Source organism: Centrocercus urophasianus, unplaced genomic scaffold, assembly GCF_019232065.1.
Source record: "Centrocercus urophasianus isolate 14NV4802_14NV808 unplaced genomic scaffold, USGS_Curo_1.0 seq_17, whole genome shotgun sequence".
NCBI classification, from domain to species: domain Eukaryota; kingdom Metazoa; phylum Chordata; class Aves; order Galliformes; family Phasianidae; genus Centrocercus; species Centrocercus urophasianus.
This window is the reverse complement of record NW_024884722.1, coordinates 19,680,491-19,707,129: the sequence shown is the minus strand read 5'-3', so window position 1 is coordinate 19,707,129 and position 26,639 is coordinate 19,680,491. Positions and strand designations below refer to the sequence as shown.

General features: G+C 40.5%; 1 protein-coding gene across 7 annotated transcripts in view; it reads left to right on the top strand.

Annotated features, from left to right (window-relative positions):
* Positions 1–26,639, top strand: part of NDST2 (N-deacetylase and N-sulfotransferase 2) — a 110,061-nt gene that overhangs the window by 48,330 nt on the left and 35,092 nt on the right. For 4 of the 7 annotated variants that reach the window (XR_006168708.1, XR_006168706.1, XM_042818006.1 and 1 more), the window contains one exon: positions 7,564–7,624. The exons of 2 other annotated variants lie outside the window; for them this stretch is intronic. The gene's annotated coding sequence lies outside the window, so the exon portion shown is untranslated. Of the gene's footprint in view, positions 1–7,485; positions 7,625–26,639 lie in introns of those variants that run through there. One more of the 7 variants, XM_042818007.1, reaches the window with a different exon arrangement.

Genomic DNA, 26,639 nt, shown 5'->3' with positions numbered 1-26,639 from the left:
AAAAATCAGGAAAAAAAAGTGCTTTCCATGAAAAGCTCTATAATCTGCAGTGGCCCGAGTCCACAGGAGTGTAGTTGTTCTCAGGAGCTGGTGGCAAGGGATACGCAGTTCGCAAAGAAGATGATCTGCTAAATAACTCCAGGACAGGGAAAATTTCTCTTCAAACTGCTAGGATAAAAAAAAAAAGGCAGTTTCCTCTGACTGTTTTGCTAATTTACCAAGTAACTTAGGGGTTACTGAGTTTTTCTGTTGTAAATCTAAAGGAACATGCATTTTCAAAAAATGAATAGAAGATATGAATGTCAGCATACCTAAACAGAGTGAGCCCAAATAAAAAGGGATTTGGTTAGTTGTTCGTTCTACAAATTCTCTTCTTGTATTATGGAGGGGAGATCAGTAAGATAAAAATCTGTGTTATTACAGATGTAAGAACAGGCAACAGTTAAGTCCCAAGGTAGAAGGATGTTTTTATGATACTAAAAGCAAAAGAAACAAAGGAAAAAAAAAAACCAATAACAACTTTGCTGTGATTTATTTGTAATGAATAGGTAGTTCTATGCAAAAAATAAATAATAATATAAGTGTGTGTGTGTGTGTGTGTGTGTGTTTTAATACTGCATGTCCTGGTTATTTTATACCTAAATATATGTGTGCACAGTAGCACAACATAAGATTAAATCCTGACCCTCTGCCTGTTGAATTCAGTGGAAATACTTCTGCTGGTTGTGCTGAGCATTAGACCAGGTTCTCATGCTGGTGTTTAGGTGTTGTATAAAGCTCCAGCAGTCCTTATGCTTTTGCATAATTTTTTCCCACTTGCCTTAACACGCAGCATAGTTGATCCAAACTGTGAAAGAAAAAAATTAGTCCTGCACATTGGGCTGTTTCATCTCCTGAAACACTGATAGTATCGTACAGTGATAATAGTTAAATGCCATGTCACAAGCATTTAACCTGACAGAACATGTATTTTCTTTCTCAAGTAGTGCAAGAGTATCTCTGGTCCCACAAGGGCATGGTAGGTCAGGCTTTTGGCTCAGTCTGCGAATCTGAAAGGCTTTGCACTTAGTGAAGCCATAAAGAAACCTCCAGCTGGCTGGATGCCTCTTTTAAGAACACAAGCATGGCCTTATTCAGGGTGTTGCTCAGACAAAGTTGTGTATGCTCCCATCTCTGGGGATGAGAGGAGTGGGAGGGGGGCCTTCAGCAACGTTCCAGTAAAGCCAGGAAAGTCAGATGTTTACATGAAAACACACAGTTTAATCGCTGTGAATCACTATTAATCACATCAAATCACTATGGAAGGATAAAATAAGGGGAAGAGAAAGCAGGAAAGCAACAGAGAGCTTATAACTTGAGGCTTGAAGAGAAGGTAAGAAGGGAAGCAGAAATTTTCATTTCACTGTAAGCACAAAAGCTCCCTTGGCTGTGTATGTGGACTGTGAAATTGCAGAGCTCTGTGCAGTATTTCCCTTCCAGCAGCAGAGCACAGAGCTGAGTGCCTGTGCTGGGAGCGTTGTGCCCAGCTTTGCTTTAGTGCCTTTCTGGGTCAGTGGTTCTCTAACAATGCCATACAGAGCTGCTTTAGTCGCGCTTCCATGAGTCAGTCTCTAAGTGCCCACACTTCCCCTTAAGATAACCCAGAGTCCTGGAGGATCTACAGGCTTTTCTGGCTAGCTAATCTCAAAACATTTATGGTGTTCCTTGAACTTGGGTTGGTTGATCATGCGTACCTTTTTCAGATGCCATTCTTCCTGACAATTCAACCACAGTCCAATTGTTGACTTCAGAAGACCAAGTGAAAGGATGTGGCTAAATCCTTGCACCTGTAGCACTGAAGGAATTGATATTCCTCACATTGTTCTTACACTACTCTTTCACTAGAACAATCTGTAGCGTTGTCTCATTAAGAATAAAGAGAAAAGAATTACTGATTCATGCAAACATTTTTTTTTCCATGCATAATAAAGGATTGAGTGACTACATTGTTTTTCTTTTAAAATGAATTTGTATACAACCTTGTTTTAGCTCTGTGTCTCAGGAAATACAAAGGAAAAGGAACGGAAAGCAGAGCTGAAATAGTGCACTTAAGTAGTCTTCCAAACAACCTCATATGGAAGTAGAGGCTTCTGTGGATGGGTCAGGTATATATTTCTGACTGTGGCAAGGCTTGAAGATGATTTGGACATTCATATTAGCCAGGCTTGATGGTGACTGAGAGCCCCCAGGGAGGAGGGAGCAGTCTGTTCAACATTTGTGCATTCCTCGCCAGCTGAGTGCACCTGCAGTGTCTGCTACCAGCAGCCAGCTAGAGAGGTGTTTTAGAAAGCAGCACCAGTCAGGAGCAGACCTTGAGCAAGGCATGGGGAAAGAGCGAAAATTATCATACCCAGTGCCGGAAAGTTCCTGAGGACACAGGTCTGTTCCTGAGCATTGGCTAAGCTGAAATTGGGGCAGAAGACTGGTTAAGCGTGTAAAATACTATTAGGTAAGAAGTTTTTATTTTTTCTTTCCCCTACTTCCTCCAGAAGCATCAGCTATTTCTCCTTGTTTTCTTTATTTCCATGTATGCAAATTTTCTTCTCTCACCTATTCAAAAAGACAGAATGCACCTAATTAAAGAGGTGTGGATACAGCCAATCTGCTAACTAGCCTTTTGCAATTTGAGTTTGAGACATTGTATTTATTCTGCTCCCAGACCTAGCTTTCATTCAGTTTTGTGCTGTTGCATCCAGGAAGAAAACCTATATCTGTGATTTTTATTTGGAGTATTGGATAGAGTATTTCTTTTTATTAAGCATCCTTTCTGTACAACCAGCTGTATTATGACCACAGAGTCTTGGAAGTTGTTGCTCTGAACCTGGAAGAACATATAGGGAAAGCAGTTTAAGCAGGGTGCTAGAACTGAACTATGGAAAAGTCCATTTTTTTTTCATTGCATTATGCTTTTACAGTCATAGCCTTGTGTTTTATACCTCTTTTTTTCCTCCCACTAGAAAATGAACATTCCAAATTTTAGTTTTAATTGTTTCCTTGGTGGGGGTGAATCACAACTTGGAATTGCCAATTCCAAGTGGGGTTAAATGAGGAGATGTTTATACTTTATTATTGTTTTTTTTTCCACTTCATCTTCTTAAATATTGGAAGAATCTCCTCTACAGTATAGAGTGCACTTCATATTATGGTAAAAGTCAGATAAAAGTAAGCATCAAAAGTCTGGAGAGGCAGCACTGTCCAGATCAAATATTGACTGATAAATGGAAAATGTAGAGAAGGAATTACTTGGACAGTCAGCAGGCTTCTATCTTTATGTGTTGTATTTTAAAAGGGGAAAAAATGAGAGAAAAGCAACCCTTTTCTTCTTGAAATTCTCCATGATTTTTCTCAACTTAACTGTAATTTGGGGCTCACCATTTAGGCTGAAAACCTTTGTATAATATTTGATTGCTGTTATGTGCTTACCTTTGGGAATCTGGCTACTTAGTGTTTTCAGGCTAGCTGTCTGGAAATAAAATACTTGACTACCTTTCTTCAATCTGGTGATTTATTTGCTGGTTTGTGTGTGGTTGTTGTTTTTTGTTTGTTTGTTTGTTTTCTAAATGCTGTTTTTAAGATGATGACAAGAGGACTGGTACAGGGAGTTGAAGTATTGCTTTATCTGTTGGAGCAATGGTTTATTAGGGTAGGACTAATACCAACCTAAGTGCAGTGCAGTTAGCTTTTTCATGTTGCTTTTAATTTTGAATACTTTGAGGAAGAGTAGCATAAACAGGTCATGAGCAGAATTATTTAAATTATCTGAATGAGGTGAAAGGTTTAAATACAGAGAGCTCTGCTACTCTAATCCAGTAATTCAGAGAATGCCCAGTGTTATCATCTTAATTATGGCATTGCTGTCAGGAAGCACTTGGGCTTGTGACAGGATGGGAATCATAGTGTTGGAAGAGACCTTACAGACTGTTCAGTTCCAACCCCCCTGCTATAGGCTGGGACACTTCCCACTAGACCAGGTTGTTCAAAGTCTTATCCAACCTGGTCTTGAACACTTCCAGGGATGGGGCATCCACAGCTTCTCTGGGAACCTTGTTCCAGTGCCGCACCACATTCATGGTAAAGAATTTTATCCTAATATCTAATCTAAAATGAAGGCTTCTCTGAAAGTTGTGCCTCCTATTCTATTATGTCATTTCCCTCCTCACTCTCATTTGTCTGGTTGGTTGTTCCTTAGCTTGTTTGTTTTTTTTTCTCTGAATTTCTTTCTTTGGCGTGATTTTAGCTGCTAGGCTGTAACACTGGAAATAAAGTTGTTACTGATATCCTTTTCCCTATTGGCCTTCATAGTAATTGGTTTGCTTTTTTTGTTTTGCTTTGTTTTTTGCTTTTGTTGTTGGGAGACAAACAGACAACTGATAGCAAGAGAGAAAAGAAGAGAGACAAAGACAGAAGAGCATTACAGTTTTAACACTTCACTACTTTCATTGCCCTTTGTGAGATTTGCTGGAGCTGTCAAGGGCATGGGCATTTCAGAGCAAGATGGGTTGCAGTAGACATACTCCTGCTGATGACAGGCTGGAACTGGACCACATGCACTCCATAACAGTAGGAGACTTGAAGGAGGAAAGCTTGCTTTTATTGTCTGCAGGCAGGATGATGCCACGTAAGGATGTGCAAGACCTGAAACATGACTTAAGTGAATTATGAACCAGGCTAAGCCATTTGCTTTCTGTGATTTAACTGATACTCCTCCTCCCTTAGGAAAACAGCTTTTTTTCTTCTACTTTGAAAGCTGCTCTGGTGAATTACATTGAAAATAAACCATCATGCAAGAGAGAGGGGAAGAATTTAAGAGATCATTTCTAGAGTTTTGTAAACAAGACTGCTTTCACTGTTCAGAAGTACAGATTCATCTAAGAGCTTTGCAGTGTGGTGTTCATTGGACTGTTTGTCCAGACCAAAGATAAGATCTTCATGGGAATATAGTTATACTTGGTTGGGCTCCTGTGTGAATACTGTTCTTTTTAACTGAGAGGACCTTGTTGTGTCAGATTAGTGTAAATATAAAGGCTTTTCTGCTTAGAAAAGCACTTCATTTTCCAGAAAGCTGTTTTATCTTGCAGTGGTGAGGGGGACCACACGTGTTCTCATGTGTCCTGGGTGTTCCAGAGAGCATCTGTTACGTTCAGGCTTGGCCTTTTCTCCAGAGTAAAAAGTAAAATGAAACTTGCTGTGAGGTTGACGTTTGAGAAATAAAATTGTCAGGAATGCAGATGTCATTGTTTATTGAGTCTCTATACAGTGCAGCCCCTGACTAACAGGAGCTCCTGTTAGGAGCCTGCAAGGCCAGGTTCTTGTACACAGCAGGAGCTTCCCCACTCTGTTGTTGTGGCTGGTAAATTTGAAACTAAATACAAACACGGGAAAAGATACGATACTCCTTCAGTTAATGACATTGTTTCAAAGTCACTTAATTACGTGCTAGGCAAAGGTTCATGCTATTTGTGAATACTAATGCCTAGTGATGAAATGTGGTGCTGCTGTGGGCTTTCCAAAAATACAAATATGTTTGCTTTTTGTGGACAACATTAAGAGGTGAGTTTGCATAGAGGAAGGAAACAAAAAATTGTTAGGCAAGGTTTTTGCCTCCTAACTTGGATTTCTGTGGAAGTTACAGCACTATCATCTATTAGTATTGCTTTAAACCTGTCCTCAAGCTTAAAGATCTTCAAAATAAATCTTGCCATGCAATCAGATTTGGGCAATCCCTGTCATATTCTACTGATGGAAAAATCTCTCCTCAATAATATCAGTCTGTGTTTTTTTACTGGCTACTTTTTGGTAATTACATTCAGTTTGAATTCCTTGGCACCTAATTCAGCTGTTGTTAAATTCTGCCCCCCTGTCTTAAATGGCTCTATTGAGTTTCTACTTTTATTTTTTGTTCAAGTGTGCTCTCATCTGGTAAATAAAGACAGCTAGACCAGAGCGATGCTCTGTCTTTGTCCGCACCCCCACTTCAGTAATAGTTTGCATCAGAACATGTGGGATACTGCACAGTGATGTGTCGGGAACAACTGGTCCCTATGGGAAACTAATTCCATCAGTTGGGTGTTAGTTTATCTCCTTGTGTTGGTCTTAATCAGTACCATGGGAGATGGAAGTCAGGGAACAGTTCTGCACCAGAGGATGGTGGGCATGAACAGGCTGCCCAGGGCAGTGGGCACGGCCCGAGTGCTGGAGTATCCTATGATAGTGTTCTCAGACATAGGGTTTGGAATTTAAGTGGTACTGTGTAGAGCCAGGGGTTGGACTCGGTGGTCCTTCTGGGTTTTCCAACTCGGGATATTCTGTGATTCTGTGGATCATGGGAAATGTGAAAGGTTTTATACTGTGGGTGGATGGGGGGAAAAAAAAGTTCCTCTAAAGTAATCTTTATCTAACCTACAAAAAAGAAAAAAGATTTTGCTGCTCTTTAATTTGCAGTTTAAATGCAGGGAAAGCAGGCAACTGAGAGCATTTGGTTATATTCACAGGCAGTACAAACGTGAATCTTATTTGTTTACTAATTGGCTGTAGAGTATTACAGGTAATTGGAAACTCAAAGGTCAGCGTGTCTGTTGAATCCAGGTCTACGCGAGCTGGAAATCTGTGACAGAGTACTTGTATATCTGATACCACGCTGGTGCAGAAGATCTGCCTCTAGAGGCTATCCAGTGGGCACAGTAAGAGCAACCTCCTAAGCCCAACTGTTTTCTAAATCTAAGCTCTCTTCGTGGGTCTTGTCATCTCCACTGAGGGCTCCCTGCCAGCAAGCTGGTGCATTTTTCATGTCTGGCACAGAAGTTGCCTGAACTGCAGTTAGTTTCACAAAGTAACTTGCATCTGTGTGATCACTAGCCAGGTAGAGGGGTGGAGAAAGGGTGTAACTCAGTCCTTTGGAGGTTTGTTTTTGTTTCACCGTATGCTTAATGGGCCTGACTCTTTTAAAGGCTTTGGCAGTAGACTACGCAAACCTTGTCACACCACTGAAGTTTTACTGAACTGATTTAGCTGTGGCTGAGACTAAAGAAATAGTGCCTTATATTATGCTTTGTTGGTTGTTTCAAAGGCAGCAATAGTAATGAACAAATATGAGAAATTCCATTAGAACTACTCTGGCTCGTCTACTTCTCTCAACTTAGCTGCATTTGTTTGTTCTGTCAACTTGTTTTTTTCTTTTTGACTTACCTCTAAACCCAGGTCTTTTGGTTTTTGGTTGTTTTTTTGATTTTCTTTTCCCATGGTTGTCATTTCCCTTCTCACCCCACTCGCTCTCAGTACTGCGCAACTGAGCCTGCTGAAATGAGACCTGATGTCATTGTCTGGTTGGTGCCAGCAATGCTGTTGTAATGGCCTTGTTCTGTCCTTATGCCATGGTTAGTGTAATGTAATCATTACCTTGGTTCTGGAGAGCGAAGGTACTCCTGCTAAGTAAATATTTACAAACACTAGTGGAGGCAGACTTTGGGAAGAGAGACTAAAGCACTGTTTAAAGTCTTGTTTCTCTTTTTGTTTATTTTAAAACAGAACATAATTCCTGAGAGAAGCAGCTGATGTGCGTGTTTTCTTCCCAAGATTGTAATAGGAGGTAGGTGCAGAATCATTTGTGTTTCTGTGGGCTGTTTTTGACAAGAGGAAGAGTTTGTTTATGGCCTTTTGAGTGGTCTCATATCAAAACTGAAGGCGAGGAATTGGATAGAAGGAAGAGGCTGGACTTGTACACTGCAATGTGATTATACACTTCTCCTTCCCAAGCTTAGAATGATTTGTAGAAGAAACACAACAGCTCTGTGCTTCTTGTCTTCAGTCATGCGGTTTTCAGCATGAAGTGACAGTGGAGTTGGTTTGAATTAGAAGATAATTTCTGTGCAGTTCCTGAGTGAGATAGGAATGGACGTTTGCTTATTGCTAAATATTTTTTTATTTGTGAATGGAGTGAATATTCGCATACCTTGGGGCAGTGTTATTCGTTGTCCATTAATTTTAACTTTGAAAAGGAATGGGAAGGATGTGGGCTAGAAAGCTTTTAAAATTTCACATTTTGCATTTCACAAAATCTCTGACCCATGTATAACAGCTGTAAGATCCCTTGGGGAGTGATTATATTTATGTTGCTCCCAGCACACTGGAACTGCATTCATGACTTATACCCACAGGAAATATCGTAAATGTAATTAAAATAGAAATATTGGCTTGGTCTAAATGTTATGCTGAAGGAAAGGACCACCACTTTCTTTTCCTCAGTACTGTCTGTATGAATGGTGAGGGAAGGTAATTCTTGTGCAGTATATGTAGCACGTATGCTTGAATATTATACATTTGCAAGAAAGCACTGTTCTTATCCCAATGCCTGATGCAGAACTTGCATCAGGATTCTGGGGTATTTATGGCTTCCACATGTTGCAGTACATTGAAAATGCCAATCAGATCTTGAAGTTCCTACAGTCAGTGGTACAGAATAGAGATAGCATGGTCGTGATTGCAGAGTTCCTTGATTCTTTGCCTTAAGCAACAAAGGTTTGGGTTTTTCTGTGCCAGAAGTCTGGCTGAAATACTTTTTCTTCAGAATGCTTGAAGAGTAATCTCATTGTTACAATTGTTACAAGGATATCTCGGATTGCTGAATGAATACATGTAGATTGTTATGGCTTCAGCTATGCAGAGAATTAGAGGGTGGAAAAAGGGAGGATGGAACAGTGCATTCATTATGCATGTAGACCGGATTTTTAAAAATGGAATTACAGAGCTAGTGTGTAATGCTGTGGTCCTCTGTACAGAAACTCTAGTGGTGAGAAAGTGTACTAGAAAGAGGACTTCAGACTCTGAACCCTTCTCACACCACAGTTCTAAACTATGTCTGTCCATTAGAAACTGAACTCTAACCCTAATTATCCTTGGGAGCCACAGATGAGTCTGATACTGTTGTTGTAATGAAAGATTTCTTGTGGGACAGGTCTCTATCTTGGTCTCGCTTTCCTTAGGGAACTTCTTTCCATCCCCACTTGTAGGAGAGTTCTGTTTTCTCTTCCTAACCCTGATTTTTCTGGTAGCATTGAAAAGAGCCTTCAGGCATTGATAAGATAAAAGGGTATAAGGGGGGTGGAAAAGAGGTAAGTCCTATGTGGTTGGTGTGTCCCTCTTCTCATTTGTCAGGTATGACTTAAGTAGTAAACCTTGTCTCCTGTAAAATTTTTGCTGTTAATTTGGAAAGTACAAACTGCAGAGGTTTGTAAGGGAGAAAAAATAACTTGAAACATATGATAAAGATTTTTGTACTTTCAATACGCTGTTGTGGTGAGTGGAGTAACAGAAGCCAGGACTAATTCTGCAGACTCAAAAGCAGAATAAATAATATAAAAACTTGTGATGATGTAGAATGAGTGTAATGAGCAAATCAACACTCTGTGCAGTTTGAATTGTGGTGTAATTTCATAGACATTTGCTGTAGAAGTCACAGAAGTTGTTACCTTAAAATAATAAATGAAGGATTAATGGGGAGTCATTCTTTATATGTGGGTTGCTCTGAAAGTAATGCCTCCCATTATTTCCATGGAAAGTGCACCAGATATAAAGAGCACAATAACACTGTCTGATAGAGAGAATTCTCAGCTACAAAACACTATTTTTCAGCATAGTTTCAACCATTAGCTATGTATTTTCACCAGTGGTGAACAAGAGCTGCATGCTGTGCACCATCTGCACCAGCAGAGGTGACCCAGTGTGACCGTTGCTGAAACGCACCACTTATCACCTCACTGTGCTCACATCCTCTGTTTGGTCTCCATAAGTCTTTAGTAAGCATCAATGAATGGCAGTGGGTGCCATTTATTCTGCATGGAGGAATTCAGTTACACATCTTTGCTTCATAGAAGCATCCATGTCAGATAGCATTTTTGCCAGACTGCTACCACAGCAGCAGAATGTAACACAGTATTGGCAGGAACCTCCACTGCTGTACCACCGTCTGCCTCTGTTGTTGTGGGCCAATGTAATAAAATAGGAGGCATTACTTTTGGATCAACCCTTGTACATGCTATGGATGTCAGTTTATATCTGACACACTTAGAAGAGGAAAGGGAGAAGAATGTTTGATTTGAGAGATGACCACAATAAATTGCCACTGTGACTATATTCTCTTTGATGCAAAGTGCAGGGAATGAAGGCAGAGATGAGAGATGTAGAAATGTTAGTAGGTGGAGAGGAGACCAGTAGAATATATAGCCAGATTGTATTTGAAAGCAGAAGCACTGGAAACTGTAAATTATGATATTAGAAGTGAACGTCGGGCTTTCTTTGTGTTAACCTAATTAATTCAGTCCTTGTTTTAGCAGGACTTTCCTATTGAATGTTTCCTACAGTGACATGATTGTGCCAGTGATATTACACACTCAAATGAGAGAGAGTATCACAGAAGCCAGAAAGCTTAATTTCTTACTTTAAAAAAATAAATAAATAAGAAGCCTGTAGGTTCCTAAAAACTTTACTTTCGTGTGAGATCTCTCTTTATTGTCATAGATGAAACAGATGGACAAATTACCTCTTTCCCTTCCATTACTTCTCATATTTTTACCTTTCTTAACTATGCCTTTCTTAACTATGTTTTGTCCTATCAGTTGGATCTGTTAAGGACTTGTCTGCTAGGCATTTCTCTGCAGTCACCAGTTCTTCATCCCCTTGTCTGGAACAGGTAACCAGTTCCTCCGAAACCTAATCTAATCTCATCAGTTACGTCCTGTCATTGAAACATCTCCAGAAATAGGCTGATATACTTAATGTAAGATGATGTGTCATCATGACATCATGCTACATTTATGCAAGAGATGGATTCTAGTGCTTGGACAGAATCAGATCTTAAATATTTTAATTGGTTTATTGGACTGAAGTTTAAGAGACCTGGCGGGTTAGTGTGATGGATTTTTGCCATTTACTATCTATATAATTTTTAAAGATGAGCCTGCTGAGTATTAAAGACGAATAAAAAAAAGCAATAAATAGAACTGTCTCAAATTGTAGGAACTTCTAAGTGCCTACTAAAAGAATATATAAAGCTAGCAACGTACATAGCAACACCTACTAACCTCATTATTTTTTTCTCCGTATTAATTTCCCTTACCTCCAAGAGGGCATTGGAGATCTTTTGGGAAATGAAAAGATGTGAACACAGCTGAACAAAGACAAAAAATTAATTACAAAACAGAAGGACATGATGTAGGGTGCTCTGGTAGGTTCACTTACTGTCTTCTAAATGTGCCATCTATTTGTCGATCTAGTGGCTAAACTCCAGCCATTTCCACCATGTCTTTTAAATGAATATAATGTTATGGCTAGGGATTGCTGTGTTCAATACATCAGGAGCTTTTGTTCTGCTTTAATATGGGGAGGAAAAATAGCACGCTACCTTTAAGTTTTTTCCTGTCTATGGATGATCTTCTTTTCTTTGACTTTCTTCCATTAAATGAAACCAAAGCCATTATTCATGTCCTTTTATAATACAAAACTATATTTGTTTCTCAGAATATATTTTCTCATTCTGGCATTAAAACCGTTGAGCCATTACTGAGCTAAGGCATTCACCAAACTGCCAAGGTCTGTCCTAAGGCCATGCTTAAAGGCTTGGAAATCAACTTAGGTTGTGATTATGGAGAACTTGGAGGGCTTCCCAGAAAAGACCTGTCCAGTTACTTGTCAGAAAAGATGAATATTGTTTCCATTGATTTTTAAATCTATTCCTGCAACCACTGTTGTAATAGCCACTTGTCAGGACATAGCAAGAGCCAGGAGGCAAAGGTGACTCCACTGCAAACAGTGCCCTCACCAGTGGGATGCAACGCAGCAGGCAGAGCTGGCTCCATTGACAGACTCAGGCAAGGTGAACAAATGGCCAGGCACAGCCTCCATCCAGGAACATAAAAGACAGAGAGATGGGTACAGTGTGAGCTCAGAGTCCAGGCAGCAGACAGGGCCAAACGTAGGACTTCTGTGCTTCTCTCAAAGGCTGGCTCTCCTGTCCTTCATCCTTCCTCCAGAAGTAGGATCGAGTGGTTCCAGAACTATTTATGCTCTCTCTGTTTCTCTGTGCAAACAGAGTATATTGCATCCTAAACCTGATTTGAAAACCTTGTAACAGAAAAGCATATGTCTGCCTGACAAGGCAGGGCGTAAAAAATCTGCTTCACCTATCTGTGTAAAGTCACCTTAAAGGTCCGGGTAAATACCTTGTAGTATAACCCAGTAGATGACAGATATCTGCTTCCTGGGTGTAAAGCCAGGTAATAAGATAGGTCTATTTGGAGATTTGCATGGACAGTGGGATTTTGCTCTTTTTTTATTTAAATTTTGAAGATTAACACACTAAGACTACTTCAAGCATAATTATCTTGATACCATACACCTTTTTAAGCTACTGATAGAAAACACAGTGTGAGGGTTGGATGTACCCAACATTCGGAAATAATGCTGTTACACGGTATTATCTTTGTCAGGAGAAACAATGTAAATGCTGTTAATATTTTTGTAACTACCACCACTCTTAGTTTAGGTATAGAGACTCTAAAAGACTTTTCCCTTTCTCCTAGTAATTTCTTCTGGTTTTAAGCTGAGTTTTGCAGATTATGAGTGCTAGAAATAAAGGAAATAAATGGGCTGGTTCAGAAATGCTGCAGTGGGCACATGATTTCAGCTAGTGAAAGAAGACAGGCTTTTATCTGAGTCATGACCAGACGTTTTGAATTTACTTTCATTTTCCTTTGTATTGCTCTAATAAAATCTACTCTTAAAATCCGTTTTAGTTCACAGATCTTTAAAATAATAATAATAATAATATTGACACCCGTGCAGTGAATTAATGCTACTGATGATTGGCTTCGTTTTTGGAAACCTTTACTCAGTGGAAAACCACTGCTCTGATGTTATATAATTCTGCAGCTGCGCCTCAGCTCTCACTGCAATTATTAAAATACATTGATTAGTGAAGGCAAAGATCACATAATGGTGTCAGAGAGGCCTTGATGTGTATCACAGCCTGCTCAGGGAGGTTACAGAGAGACCTACATGGTTATCCTCATCTATCCTCATCTTCACGACAGTGGAAGTTGTCTGGGAATGAGGGGTGGGGGTTGTACTTAGAACATGCAGCAGTATGAGCTGTCTTTTTAAACAGCTAGCAACATAGAGTGTTTTCAGCTGTGTTTCCACGGTTCTTTGGGGAGGCTGCCGTGAAGCAGTGCTGAGCTTGCTTCCTGCCTGGTTGGTTAGGGCCGCCTGTTTGGGAAAATATCACTGAAATCTCATTAGCACTGCCTACTAGTATGAGGATACAGTTGATGTGATTGCCTGCAAGTGATGCTCAGCAGTAGGGGAAGCCACTGAACTTATTTTTTCTTGGCTGTTTCTCTCTAGGATGGTAAGGAATGGGCCCGGAAGTTGGGGGAGAGTAGGAACCTGAGGGAACTTTGAGGAGGGAAGATAGGAGAGCTAGCCTTTAAGAGAAGTGCAGAAATTCTTCAGGCAGTGAGCAAAAATTGTCTTCATGTACATGCAACAGCGATAGTTCTTCTCTCAAATATTTTCTAAGTGGATAAATTTGAGAGGACTACTTGCAAGTGCCCCAAAAAAACAGAGAATGGAAGAACATTTGTTAAATGTTTGGTGCAAACTGTTCATGAAAGTCTTAGCTGTTTTAAAAACTGGTCCTGTGTTGTGTGGAGTCAGTATTTTCTGCCATCTTTGTGGTCACTAATCAATGGCTTACTGAAAGGTGTCCAACATCTGCCTTTTGTGTACTGCAGCTTGAATGGAGACGATACGTTTACTGGCATAGACGGCAGCTTTAAATGATTTTAGGTTATGTATAATTGAAAGTATCTGTCAGCATCATCCATCTGCACTTCACAAAATAAAGAGACTTGCAGTGCTGCATTTTATCCTGACGTGTCTGTGAGAAGTTTTTCTAAAATGAAGCAAAACAGAGAGTTGTCTCCTCTGTTACACGTGGAACCCTCAGCTTTAAAAGCTACTCAGCATCCATTTAACTTTTGCTGATTAATTAGGACAGCAGCACCAGTTTATTGTGTGTAATCTGTGTCTCTCAGCACCTTGGCATTTATTCACCATTTAACAATAAATAGCCTAGTGTCTATGTGCTTTTCCTTCCGAAAGAATTTTTTTTTCAGTTTCCGTATTAAATGAATAAATAATTTAATGTGTTTTTGTAATGTAACTTCTAGAATGAAACAGCATTGAGCAAATTATTGTGTCATTACAGAACAGAAGGAATACATAATAGTATGCCCATTCTGAGTTAGTTTTATTGTTAATTCAAAAGGAAAATTGCCTGACTTATAATAAGCAATTTAAACCATGTTAGATCCTAGTCTGAAGGTTAAGGCTTCTTGTTCTGCTTGAAAAATGAGACAGTAGAAAATAAATATCTTTGAGACAGCGTATACTGTGGCTACCTGGTTAGTTTAACTGGGAGAAGGCAGACATCTTGCAAAAACAGGTGAAGGCAGAGGAGGTAAAATGTGAGAGCTCAGTAACTGACCCTTGTTTCTGATTGTTGTTTTTATCTTGATAGTGTCGGGAAAAAATTTTAAGGAGGTGCTTTGTTTGCTTTATAATAGAAGTAGCAACTGAATCGATCAGATTCAAGCCTCTTCCAGTGCTCCCTAATACCCTGTAACACTCCATTGCACTAAGTTTGCAGTGTCTTATTACTGGAGCGTTCACTGTGTGCTGTCAGCTCCTGTTAAAATAACTCCTCTAGAGATGTGTGCTAGTATGTCATCCTGGCTGAAAACCCTCTTCTCCCAGACCTTGCCTGGGAGAGGATACAGCATTGAGCTTCGCTCCAGTTTGCGTCTTCAGAGAGTAGAGCACAGTGGCATGGCCAGAAGCACTGTGCTTCCTCCGACGGACCCTGCATGCGTCACTGCTCCACCAAGCACCATTGCCTGTTATGTTTTAAAATACAGAACACTTCTTGTGGCATTCTTTTAGTGGTTTAAAGAGAGTTCATCTCCACCACCACAGGAGCAGAGCATACTCTCTCAGATTTATGTATTTGTTCTTCACGTGTGTTAATTTTTTATTAGTGGTGCTAGAACAGGTGATTTTTCTGTGTCCGTCCACAGATTTATTCCCATCTCAAATTCCAATAATAGTGTCTGAGCATACTTAGCTACTGTGCATTTGGTTTGGTTTCCTTTTTTTTTTTCTCTTGATAATGAGGTCAGTTCCCTGACTGAAACTGTGAGCCACATTAGGGCAAGAGAAGCAATTTAGTGCTGCTGAATGCATTTGCAGAGTGTAGTTTCCCTCGTCAGCTTGTCAGTCTGAAGGCATCCATAAAGCTATGACAGCTTCAGAAGACAAACTCCGGCAGCGTGCTGTCAGAGTGCCAGGCACTGCTGGCTGTGTGGGCTGCCTTCCTTCCCTCCCTCCTTCTTACCCTCCCTCTCCCACCCGCTTCTCTCCCCCTCTCCCTCCTCATCCCCCCGCCCTGCATCCCTCTACCTTATTGATGTGGGTCTCGGTGCTGCCATGCTCTGTAGCAGCACCTTCTTGCTTTCCCCCTTGATCCTCTTGCCGCTGGAACAAAAGGAGAGCTGGCTGCCAGCCGTGCAGCACCTGCCGGTGCAGTCCGATGGAGGAGAGGAAAGCGGGCACCCTGCATCCCCTTCTGCCCCAGCGGCAGTGAGCGTGTTCAGCCACTTTGCTTGAGATGCCTTTGAACCGCTGCCAGATCCCGTTGTCTGCTGTGCAAACGGAGCTCAACGCCCCACTGCAATGAGATGCACAGCATGTTAAGAGGAAGGAACGAAGCTGTATCCCCACCCTGAAGGAGAATCGTGAATCTGCCGTGTGCCATGATAATCTGAATCCAGGACCGTGCTTCTCTTACTTTCCCTTCATTGTTCCTGGGATTTCAGGGTGTGATGTGGAAGCTTTCCTGAGAGGAGCTGCAAGGCAACATAGTTTATGGGGAGAAAGCAGCTGTGCATTTGAGCTGTTTATGTGAGACTGTGCTTTGCCCACTACCCACCTGTAGCTGCTGTATGGAATACCAGCTAGGGCTTAATGTTCTGTGTTAAGCTCATCATGGATCTGCTCTCTTCAAATGTGAATTTATTTGCATTTTTCCATTTGTTTGTACTTAAAATTCAGCATCCTTAGGCTCTCAAAATGATTTGGCAACATTGAGCGAAGGGAATGCAGGCACTGCTACTGATAATGATTCAGGCATCCACCAACTGTGCAGCCCAGCTGCCCTTCTCGGGAAAGGCCAGCTTAGTTCATTTATAATTTTTGTGGAGAGCAGCTCTCAGGCTTTCCACTGTCCTTGCTTTCTCTTTGGCTTCACGTCTTTCCTTACTGGCTGCCAGACCCCTTTTGAGTGAGAACTTCACTTTTGGGCATCACCTGTAAGGTAGGAATTTGAATATTTGTGTTAATCTGTGTTATTCCTTATTATTACCTAGATTGTAAACATTGTTTGCAAGAAAACATTGTTTGCATTCATGCTCTGCTATTTGACTGTGTGTTTAACTAGTCGTCATTTGCAAGGAACGTGCTTTGACAGGAGGATGGAGGAGCTGTTCTGTTCTTCAGTGATTGTGTTAGGCAGTGCACTAAGTGGAGTTGGCAAGGCTTGTATCTTGCTCTGCTATGCTTGCTACATTTCTTGAGTGTTAAGCTCCATGTTAGTCCCTTGTTCTCCTCCTCCTCCTCCCTCTGCGCTCTCTTTCCCTTCCTTGATTGAGTGTTTAACCTTTCCTAATGAGTTAAATTCAGATACTAAAATGTGGCCTGTAATAAGTTGGTGGCTCAAATGCTTGGGGAGTAGTATAAGGAGTCTGGGTATAACTGCATTCCTTTGCTGTTATGCTGAAGCTACTGCTTACCCTCTATTAAAGGTAGATAGAAGGTGAACAGATATCAACAATATTGGTAACTGATGAAATCTTTGTAAAGATTGGAGCCATTACAGACAACATTTTAAAAATGATGTTTCTCGTGCTCCCTGAGGATTAATGCAGCCACATTTCCTAGTGGTTTGTTGTGCAGCAGTCTAGATTTGCCTTTGCATATCAAGAGCAAAGCTGGTTTTGCTAAGCTAATATTTAGCAACATGAAATATTAGAAGTAGAAAATTTTGTATATGTTTTTTTTTCTTTCACCAAGAACTAGTAACAGAAAATCATTTTGTTACAATGTGTTTGATTTTCATTTTTAAATTCCCTGGGAAATGATTCACTTAGAAGATGTTCTGGTCATTAAGAAATTTCTTGATCTTCAAGCTTAAGGATGAAGACCTCCTAATCTACTCATGCTCACGGCACTTTGAACAGAATTTTAGTATTTAAGTGATGTGCGTCAGTTAACCAGTCAAGTTCACCTCTGATGATATTGGTGCTCCTGCAGCATTGCCAAAGGTTGCAAATGTAGAACATAAAAGCATGGCTTGGAGCACAGACCAGAAACTACTCACAGAAACTCTTTTCAAAATCTTGGGGTTTTTTTTTATTCTTATTGTAGTGAATGTAGTCAGATGATTAGGCTGCTTTATAAGTAACTATCTAAATGCAGTGCCTGCAGTCTACAACCTTTTCTCTATGATGCCACTATGTGGGGAGGAGATGTTATTTCCAATTCCGTTCTCACCCCTTCGTCTTCCTTTCCCAGCTTCAGCTTGTGAAAGACAAGGAAGGCTGGTGTTCTCTGCTTAAGTGATGTGATATACTTTGGGTTTGCAATAAAATTTTTTCCCTGTTATCGTATTTATTTTAAGACTTTGGCCTTACTATATGCTATTAAATTCAAGAATCTCAAAAAGATAATTAAATTGTTGACAGATGTGTTCAAATAACGAAGAACTGAAGTAACCTGTCACAGGTCACATGCCGATTACTCCAGGAAAATTGAGTATTATTTCACTACTGGAATTGATGGGCAACCTCCTATATGGTTTTTCTGCTTTGATGGTTTGAAAGAAATAGAATATAAAAATATAAATGATTGTTTCATGAAAATGTTCTCCATTTCTTTGCACCATCCAGAAGTTATGTATCGAGTCTCTTCATCTTAGATGAAGTATAATGAAGAGTTATTAAGCCCACTGCTGTCCCTCATCCTAAAGCAACCATTTTATATGCTTAGTAAAATGTTACAGCATTTCATGAGTGGATGCAGCCATTTGCCTGAAACCACAATTAAGTTCTGATTGCACAAGCTCCCATTCTGCGTAGTATTAGCACTTCAGTGTGTAGCTGTGTCTCTCCTGACAGATATCACTGTTCACACCAGTCCCTGAGTTTCCATCTATCAGGATGGAGTGCCACCTGTAGCATAGTGCTGCTGGACTGGAGTAGGTACTTGAGCAGTTACCACTCTGTGGGATGCCAGTTTTGTGGTGTTTCATGATGGAGTCACTCAGTGCAGCGAAAGCACTTTGGTGTGTTTGAAAGCTAGGAACCTCATTTTAGTCCTCTGGAGAGCTCTAAATAAGGTGATGGATTCAGTAAGTGTGTTTCAAAGGAGGCAATTGGTAGTGCTCATTTATAAAAAATGTTGCTGGGTTGCTGGATAACAAGAGGGGGAAAAGGTTGAGAAAGACAGTCTGCAAACTAAGCCTACTTATATACATTAGGATGAGCCCAGGCATGAAGCGAAAGACAAACTCTGAGCTCTTTATTATCTAATACTCCCTTAGGGCAATAACCAACTCCCTTTAGAGCTACAAACCAGGCACAAGGACTGGCAGACAGCAAGTACGCATTGTTCTCAGAATATGGATGGTACTGGAGTCTTTCACTATGAATTTGAAGCCATCTTTAATGCAAAATATTCCTTGAAGGGATTTTTGTTGCTTACCATCTCAAAAGCTCCTTTTAATCCAGTGTGACGCATTCTTCCAAACAAAAGGTTGTAAAGTTAGGTATTGTACAACAAAGGGTGCATAATGTTGCTTTTTCATAGCCTCATGTATGAGCTGAGGTTATACACATGCCCTCCTTTTTAGAACCAGGAAAGACAGAATGGAGAAGTTCACTTTTCTACAGTATTTACTGGGCACTCCATGCTGCATGCTTCATTTCAAAGTAAGCACTTTTATGCTGAAAAATCAAGACAGAATATATTTGTGGGCAAATGTCTCCTAGGGAGAGGGTGTGTGGTGGGTGTTGGGTGAGCACAAAATTCCACTGGTACCTCCCACTGCTGTATATACAGCTACTGTTTTGGATTTATATAAGGAGTGGGGAAGACAATTTGAGGAGTCTCTTCTGAAGTGGTAGGGAACTTGGGGTAGCATTCATGGCATTGTTTTTGCCTGTGTACATGAAGTTGGTTGATTGGCATCGATCTACTTAGGATCATGAAGGAAAGCAAAACTCTCTCTAAAAAGGTAGAGGACTGAAATATCTTCTTGTTTGTATTCCTAGCTCTTGCAAAATCCAAGGTGATTCTTCATATAAGCAATTTGACCTAAAGTAAATTCACTGTCATCCTCCTTCCCAATGAATTAAATGCCACTGCCAGTAGTTTAACCTTTGAGGTGGCCCTTGTTGAATGAGCGCCGTTCCTCTGTTTGACGCAAACAGCAGCAATAAAAAAAAGAAACGTATGAGTTTGGCAAATATAGTGGAGGGGAAAAATGTCTTCACCCCTTTCACAGACCAACTTCTGTGCTGTAAGCAAGCGAAGCCAAGTTGAAGTCATTCTTCTAATTAAGAACTGCAAGAGGATTTTTCACCTTCTGTCTGTCTCAAATCTCATTATCTGGTATGTTTACAATAGAGCAGGTGGCAATCCCACCTTTATCGCTTTTTTGAATTTTATTTTACAGGGTAGCATCAGGATAAGAATTCATTCTGATCTGTTCACAAAGTGCTGTTGAGGCACCATTGCGCACAGTCTTTGTTTAACATGGTTCTCATTTTACAGATGCGGTTTGGGCAATGTGTAACCACAAGTTAGAAGTGGAATAGTAGACAGATCTCAGTCCTACTCTCAAATTCCCTTGCTTTAAAAATGATATTTATCTGTCTCCCAGAAGGTACTTAAAGAGTTCTCGTTGTTTCTGCAAATAATCTTGGAAAGCATTTTTTATGCTTGTGGACAGATGTGTATAGAGGAAGTTGAAGATTTCAAAATCCCACCCTGTCTTGTCTCTTGTGATAATGCTCCTCTTCCTTCTGCCCCTTCTGTAGCTGTTCTTAGGAGAGAAGAAGGCAAAAATGATGCTGACATTTACCTGACAGACAGTCTGTGGTATTGGTCTCCTGAACATGGAGCTCCCAGTTCTGGCTCAGCAGTGGAGCACTCAGTGGAGTGTTCCTCTCTAAGTACCCTGCGGAGTCCAGATCTGGATGGGAGGACACAATTGGCTCCTCAGTGTATGTGTGTTAGAAAACAGTTGTCTTAATTCTGAGAGGAGCTGAACGGGAGTAGCCTACAGTAGTCCTATGCACACCTACATACTGCTTGGATGGGGTTTGCTGCTGCTGCCAAAGGGCCACTCTGCTGAGTGGGAGGAAATGAGAAGCTGAAACCGAGCACTGGGTTTCCAGGAGCTGGAATGGCCAATGCGTTCGTCAGTCTGGCAGCCTCCTGTAGCCAAAGAAGAGGGGATGTGTGCATGTCCTCTCCTGACTAGAAAGGATGCAGGTGAGTTTGCACGTTTGCCTGTGCAGTGACTCCAAACCCAGCAGGCCAGTAGGAATACAGCGAGGCTGGGTTGCCTCAGGCAGCAGGCTGCTGCCTCGAGCTGCTGCTTGGTCATGTCAGATAAACAGGTTGGGACAGTGCAGGCAAGCAAAGGGGTCTTTGTGCAGAAATTGGCATAAAAGCAACAAAGCAAGATTCTTGCTATGAGTATCAAGGTATCAGCAGGTCCTTTGAATGAGCTTTCCATTAGGCCTCCAGTAACAGATGTTCTGCAAGCCATGTAGTGCTTTGTGAGAGAGAATGAGGACAAAGTCAAAGTTTTCCATATTGCAGAAACACTAACCCAGATCCATAATGCAGAGTCAATTTTGCAATTCACATGGAGGCTTCATTTCTTTGTTGTGTACCAAAACAGAGCATGTCTTCCAAAAAGCTGTAATTTTTACATTCCAGCTACCAAATTAATTATGTCAGATTTAAGTAGACCAAATAATTAGAACTAAAATTAATCTGTGTATTTAACTTTAACATTGTCTAAAATTTCAAAAGATGCTTATCGTGGTTTAATTTTTTAGTAGAACAATTACAGCTCTTCAAAGTTTCTTTAGCTAAAAATTATTTAATACTTGTGTTTTGGCTACACTAGAGAAGATAAGAAAATATGGTTTGGATATCTCAGGCTGCTGTTATTCTCCCTTTTCATGGCATAGTAGAAAAAGAAGAAACAATTTTTAATGTATGTACAGTGTTAATCTAATTCAGAGCTTCTAAAATCCATGAATTATTTAGCTGTAGTGTTACTGCAAAGTCAAGTTTGCATTACTTGAATGCTCTAAATGTGATTGTTTCTCTCCCATCACAACTGTGCATAAGAGTTTAGTGTTAAGTGACTGAAAACTATGAAGTGTCTGTTACCTTGCTGAGCTTAGCTAGCATGTCTCTACTTCAGATTTCGATACAAATGAGGAATTTCAGCATTTATCATGTTCATTGTGAGTGTTCTTTAATTCAGGTACACCACCTTGCTAATACAGCTTTTGTGTCAGTATGGAGAACTATCTCAGCTGATAGGACAGAAAGTACTGTAAGAACAGTGGTGTAGTGATGCAGTCTCTGGCTTCTTTTCTTCCCCAGCACTTCTCTGTGAGCAGAAGAAACAGGTGAATGTAGTCAGCACTGCAAGCATAATACATTTTCACAGCCAAACCAGCAGTGGCTTCAGTCAGGATATGAATGAAATGCTCTGTGTGCCTGGATATTGCAAGACATGGTAAACTTTACACTTGCAGACTTCATAAGCCCTCTTCCATGAGCATTAAATACATAAGCTGTAAGCAAGCTAGTGTATTCCTCCTGGAAATTCATCCTTGTAGATGTTCAGTCTTTCAGTCCCTGCTTCTTCTGATTATTAGAGAGCCCATGTTTTTTTAGAAGTAGGCAAACTAGACCTAATGTTTGAGGCAAAATTTGTCTTTAGCTGCAATGTTTCTGCCCCCATACGCAATGTGATCTGTCATTTTCTCCTATGCCCCTCTGACTCTCTGTATACTCCTCCCTTTATCTCTTCCTCCTACTCTCAGCTTTGCATTTTGTTGTGTGCTGCCTCCTATTCCTGGAACAGTCTCCCAGCTCTGCTGCCAAATCCTCCCTCTCTCTCTCTGCTCTTGCAAACCTATTTCTTCCAGTAATAATTTTTAAGCTGTCTACCTGACTAATTGTCTCTTTGTGCTTTCGTTCCTGTATTTGTTGTTCTGGATCATGTTTCTTATTGTGAGATAAGACATACTGCAGGATAAGGAGTATATTTGCCACTATTTTTGGTGCCTTGTTTACATTAGGTCATTATTCAATAATTACTAATAAATTCTCCGTACTATTTGAGTGCAGAATCTTTCACTAATTTATAGTTCAGTTTTCCATATGCTATGAAAGAGCAGCTGTGCTTTATCTTAAGGTAATTGCTAGGCTGTGAAAATTAGTGTCTGTATTACAGCATGTAGCATCAGCTAGCCTCTTTGTAGAGTTCAGCTGTGTTTGCCCACTTTCATGAAATGGTGGTAGAAAACACAGGGCTACCAGCAAATCTGGTGTTCAGTAATAGGATGGTCACAGCATGGCTTCACTGTTGGTGGTCATTTTGGAGCGATGACTGTTCCTTTCCCAGCATGGACAAGCTCTTGTAGGCATGCAGGGAGATGTATCTTCTGTTTATAAAGCCCTAGCAAGTCATTGTTTGTATGTAACAAATTTTACCACAAAAACTTGCAGAAAAGGAGCCACTGTATTGGTATAACTGTATGTTGATAAGTTATGTTGTTGTATGCAATGGCAATAGGTCACTGGATTTTTTGCGGTGCATTTTCTGGACTGAATGCCTTCTATCAGGCTAGACTAAGAGAACTGGGTTCTCTTTTCTACTGAGCACCTCACCATACAGCATGCAAAGGATACTGATCTTTCTACTGCAAGTAATTTCATTTTTCTGGCAATTCTGTTCTTTTCCATAGAGCTGAGTGCAAGGCAGTCTGAGCAATTTAAACAAAAAATTGTTGGCATTTCATGTTTTCAATTCAATTTTTTGAATCAAGATTTATTGAAGGGAAAAATAAAAAAGCACAACACCTGAAAATATTACTGTTACTTTAAACTAGATTTCATGATTAACAGTGTTCGGAGTGCTTTTATTTTCTTAAGTCCCGTTTCTGTTAATATCTGACCTTGTGAGTTACTGTTACATGTGAAATGCTAATATTTCCTATATTTAAGCTTATCCTATAGGTACTTACATAAGCTTGCAAAGTGGCATACGAGAATGACTCAGGTTAGTTATCATGTTAGTTAGGCTGACCCAAAAAGTTAAGCATAAGTTTTTGTATAATCCAAATAAAAAATTGAACTTGGAATCTAAATTTCTTAATGGAAAAAATAATTTATTCGAAACAAAAATAGTCTCCTTTTTAGCAGTGAAAAATCAGCCAAGTTTTTACTAGCTTATTGAGTTTTTTGGAAATTTTAATATCTATACATTCTGGGGAAAAGGCTCCAAAGCAGCTATATATATGTATTTACATATATAAAGGATCTGAAACCTATATTTGGGCATCTAATAGTTTTCTGTACCCAGATTCTTTTGTCTTTAGCAGCACTTTCTAACTGAGATGTACATCTTACTCAAATTTCTTCAGCTTTCTTGACAAAACTTCAGCTTTATCAAAGGGTTCATTTGATTGCAAACATGGCAGGTTTTGTTCCTGAATTTGTCAGTACGGTTAATTAGGATGTTAATGAGGCCCTGGACTTATTCTGCATGAAGGAATATTCTAAAGATGCAGCTTCAAAGCAGAAAGAAATTCTACTCATAATCAGTTGACTAATTAAAAATGTAAGAATGCAGCACTTTCTTTAGCAATTAAGTCTATAATGGGAGGAAGGTAAAGAACTAGTGACATGTAATTATGTAACAGTTTTAAATGAATTAATACATTTGAGGCGTATGTATTTTAAAATCATGAGTTTTATTTGTCCATAGTGATTGTCTAAAAAGCAAGATTTCTACAAGGAGGAACTGGAAGTATACTGGGGTATTTAAATTCTTGTTTAAAAGTGATAGCGAGCGTGGAAATAAGTGCATTGCCTGTGTTTCTGTGATTGTGTAACAATTACAAACACAGATAGTATGAGAGAAAATTAAATAATTCCACCCACATTAGAACAGGGAAGTCTAACAGTAGCCACAACCCCTTATCACCCTGTTTCTCTAGCAAAACTCCCTCCTGCTGTCACTTGCAAACTAAGTGTACGAAGCTCCTGCGGAGTCGTAAGGTCATAAGGACTCCAGTAGTTGCACTGACTGCTGACTGCACCTGATCTGGGGTCTCCATCTATCTTCCTCCTCTTGCTTTCCTGCTTTTGGGTGAGGACAGGGAGATTCTATCTCCCTCAGCCCTTGCCATGGGATGGCTGTAGGGAGGTGCAGAACGTGGAGGACCTCCTTAGATTTTAAGGCCCCACTTCCAACCTGTTATCAGATTCTTCTCCAGGGTGGCATCTGCCTCAGGGCCTTGGATAGATGAACTCATCTTTGTGGGCATCTGTTAGCCATGACTGATAATGGATCACATATCTTCTTCTCCCTCCTCCTCAAGCTCCATGACTGGATTTACGAGTTAGAGGACGTATTTAATGACTGCCTGGCTTCAGCTAAAGCTCCAGCGAAGTTGTCTCAGCAACACTTGCCAACCCCCAAAGAGTTGGTTCAGAGCAGTGACAGAGATAGTTGCATTCTTAAGCGTGGTACTTAAGCATGGTGCTCTGTGTAGGAGTCACCTAAAGTCATCTCTGAAAGCCAGGAGCCTGGTACTCCTGAGCAACTAATTTGTGTCAAGTAGTCCCACAGGCAGGTAGCAAAGCTTAGCTACATCTAACAGGGTATTTATGCCCTGTACAGTCACAAATTTCCATTGAAGGGTTTGGGAATCAGGGCTGTGACCTGACTTGTAGACTGGCTGCGTTCTTCTACGGAATTTGGAGGTTGACCTGAGGCCATGGGTGACAGGAGGAAAGCTTGTGCACAGCCAAATGGACCAGGCCATGCGATGCTGGTGTAAGGCTGGAAATGGCCAGAGCTGACTGCTGGGGAGCAACAAGTGCTGACTGCTGCACCAGGGAATAGGAGATGGGAGCCAAAAAGGATAAGAAGCTGATGTGGGTAGCATCCTCAGCAACAAGGTGCAATCCTGAGGTATGCACACATGACAGCAAGAGGTGGTTGTTGACATCAGATTCAACATTGAGTCCAGTGGTCACTGAGTGAGTCCATAAGGCACCAGGGAGACCCAAACCCAAGTCAACAAAGCAGAGTACATACAATATAGTTCAGGTCAGGGTCTAAATTTGAGTACAGCTCGCAGGCAGGGAGGGTGGGAGCTGCTGTACAGAGTCAGGGAATATGCCCTCCTTATAAACCTGACAGATTCTGCCCATGTGAATCTTGGCACAAATACACAAGAACAGGTAAGTACAAGAGCCTTTCCTAATGCTTTATCTTTGGTAGAGCTTACTTACAACGTTCTGGAGTTAATTTGGACAAGCTTTCAGCATAGAGGTATTAAAACAGTTGTAGTTGTTCCCTACTGTCATACTTTACTAGATAAAATAGGCTGGAAAGGATTAGCTCCTATGTGTTAACTGACAGGAGGAAGCAATTGAATGTAGATCAGCGTCTTGCTAATTGAGGTGAATTTTTTCAAGTATTAGGAAGTTGAAAGGGAGAATGGCTAGGCTACTTCGTATTGCAAATGAACTTTCGTAATATACATTTCTATATTAAGACATTTCAAATCTGGGTTGTCATGTTTTAGCTGCACTTTGACTATATTTCTTCACTGGATTAAGTTACTGATGAGAAGGCAGCAGGGAAGACATTTTGCTTTCAGTAGCAGGGTCATTTATCTGAATTGCAATAAGCAGGGCACATGAGGGAGTGGAAGTTAGATCCGTATCCATATCTCTTGTGGAAGGAACTGCATTTGTTTCCTGTTCTCACAGTTGCACCGAAAATGTTCTGCCATGATAGAGCAAAGTCGTTGATCACTGAGTTGAGAGAAGACTGAAGATGGTGCATTCCCACCATTTTGAGGGACTGACATCTTCATTTCTCCCCTAGGTGGGATTGGAGTGCTCCTAGTGAAGCTGCACTTACTGTAGCTCTCTATTCCCCAGCAATCAAAGGCTGGCATCTCGTATCATTGCCTCCTCTGGAAAAAGTGTTAAGGGCAGAGAGTGTGCAGATGCAGATTGTCAGAAGAGGCACAAAACAGACAGAAAGCAAAGCACCCATTAAAATGGTGTCATTTTTGTGGTAGGCTGATAGCTGGGTCTTAGAACTTTAGTGGAGTATGAAATAAAGAATTAGGATTGCCTCTTTGGATATCTCTGAG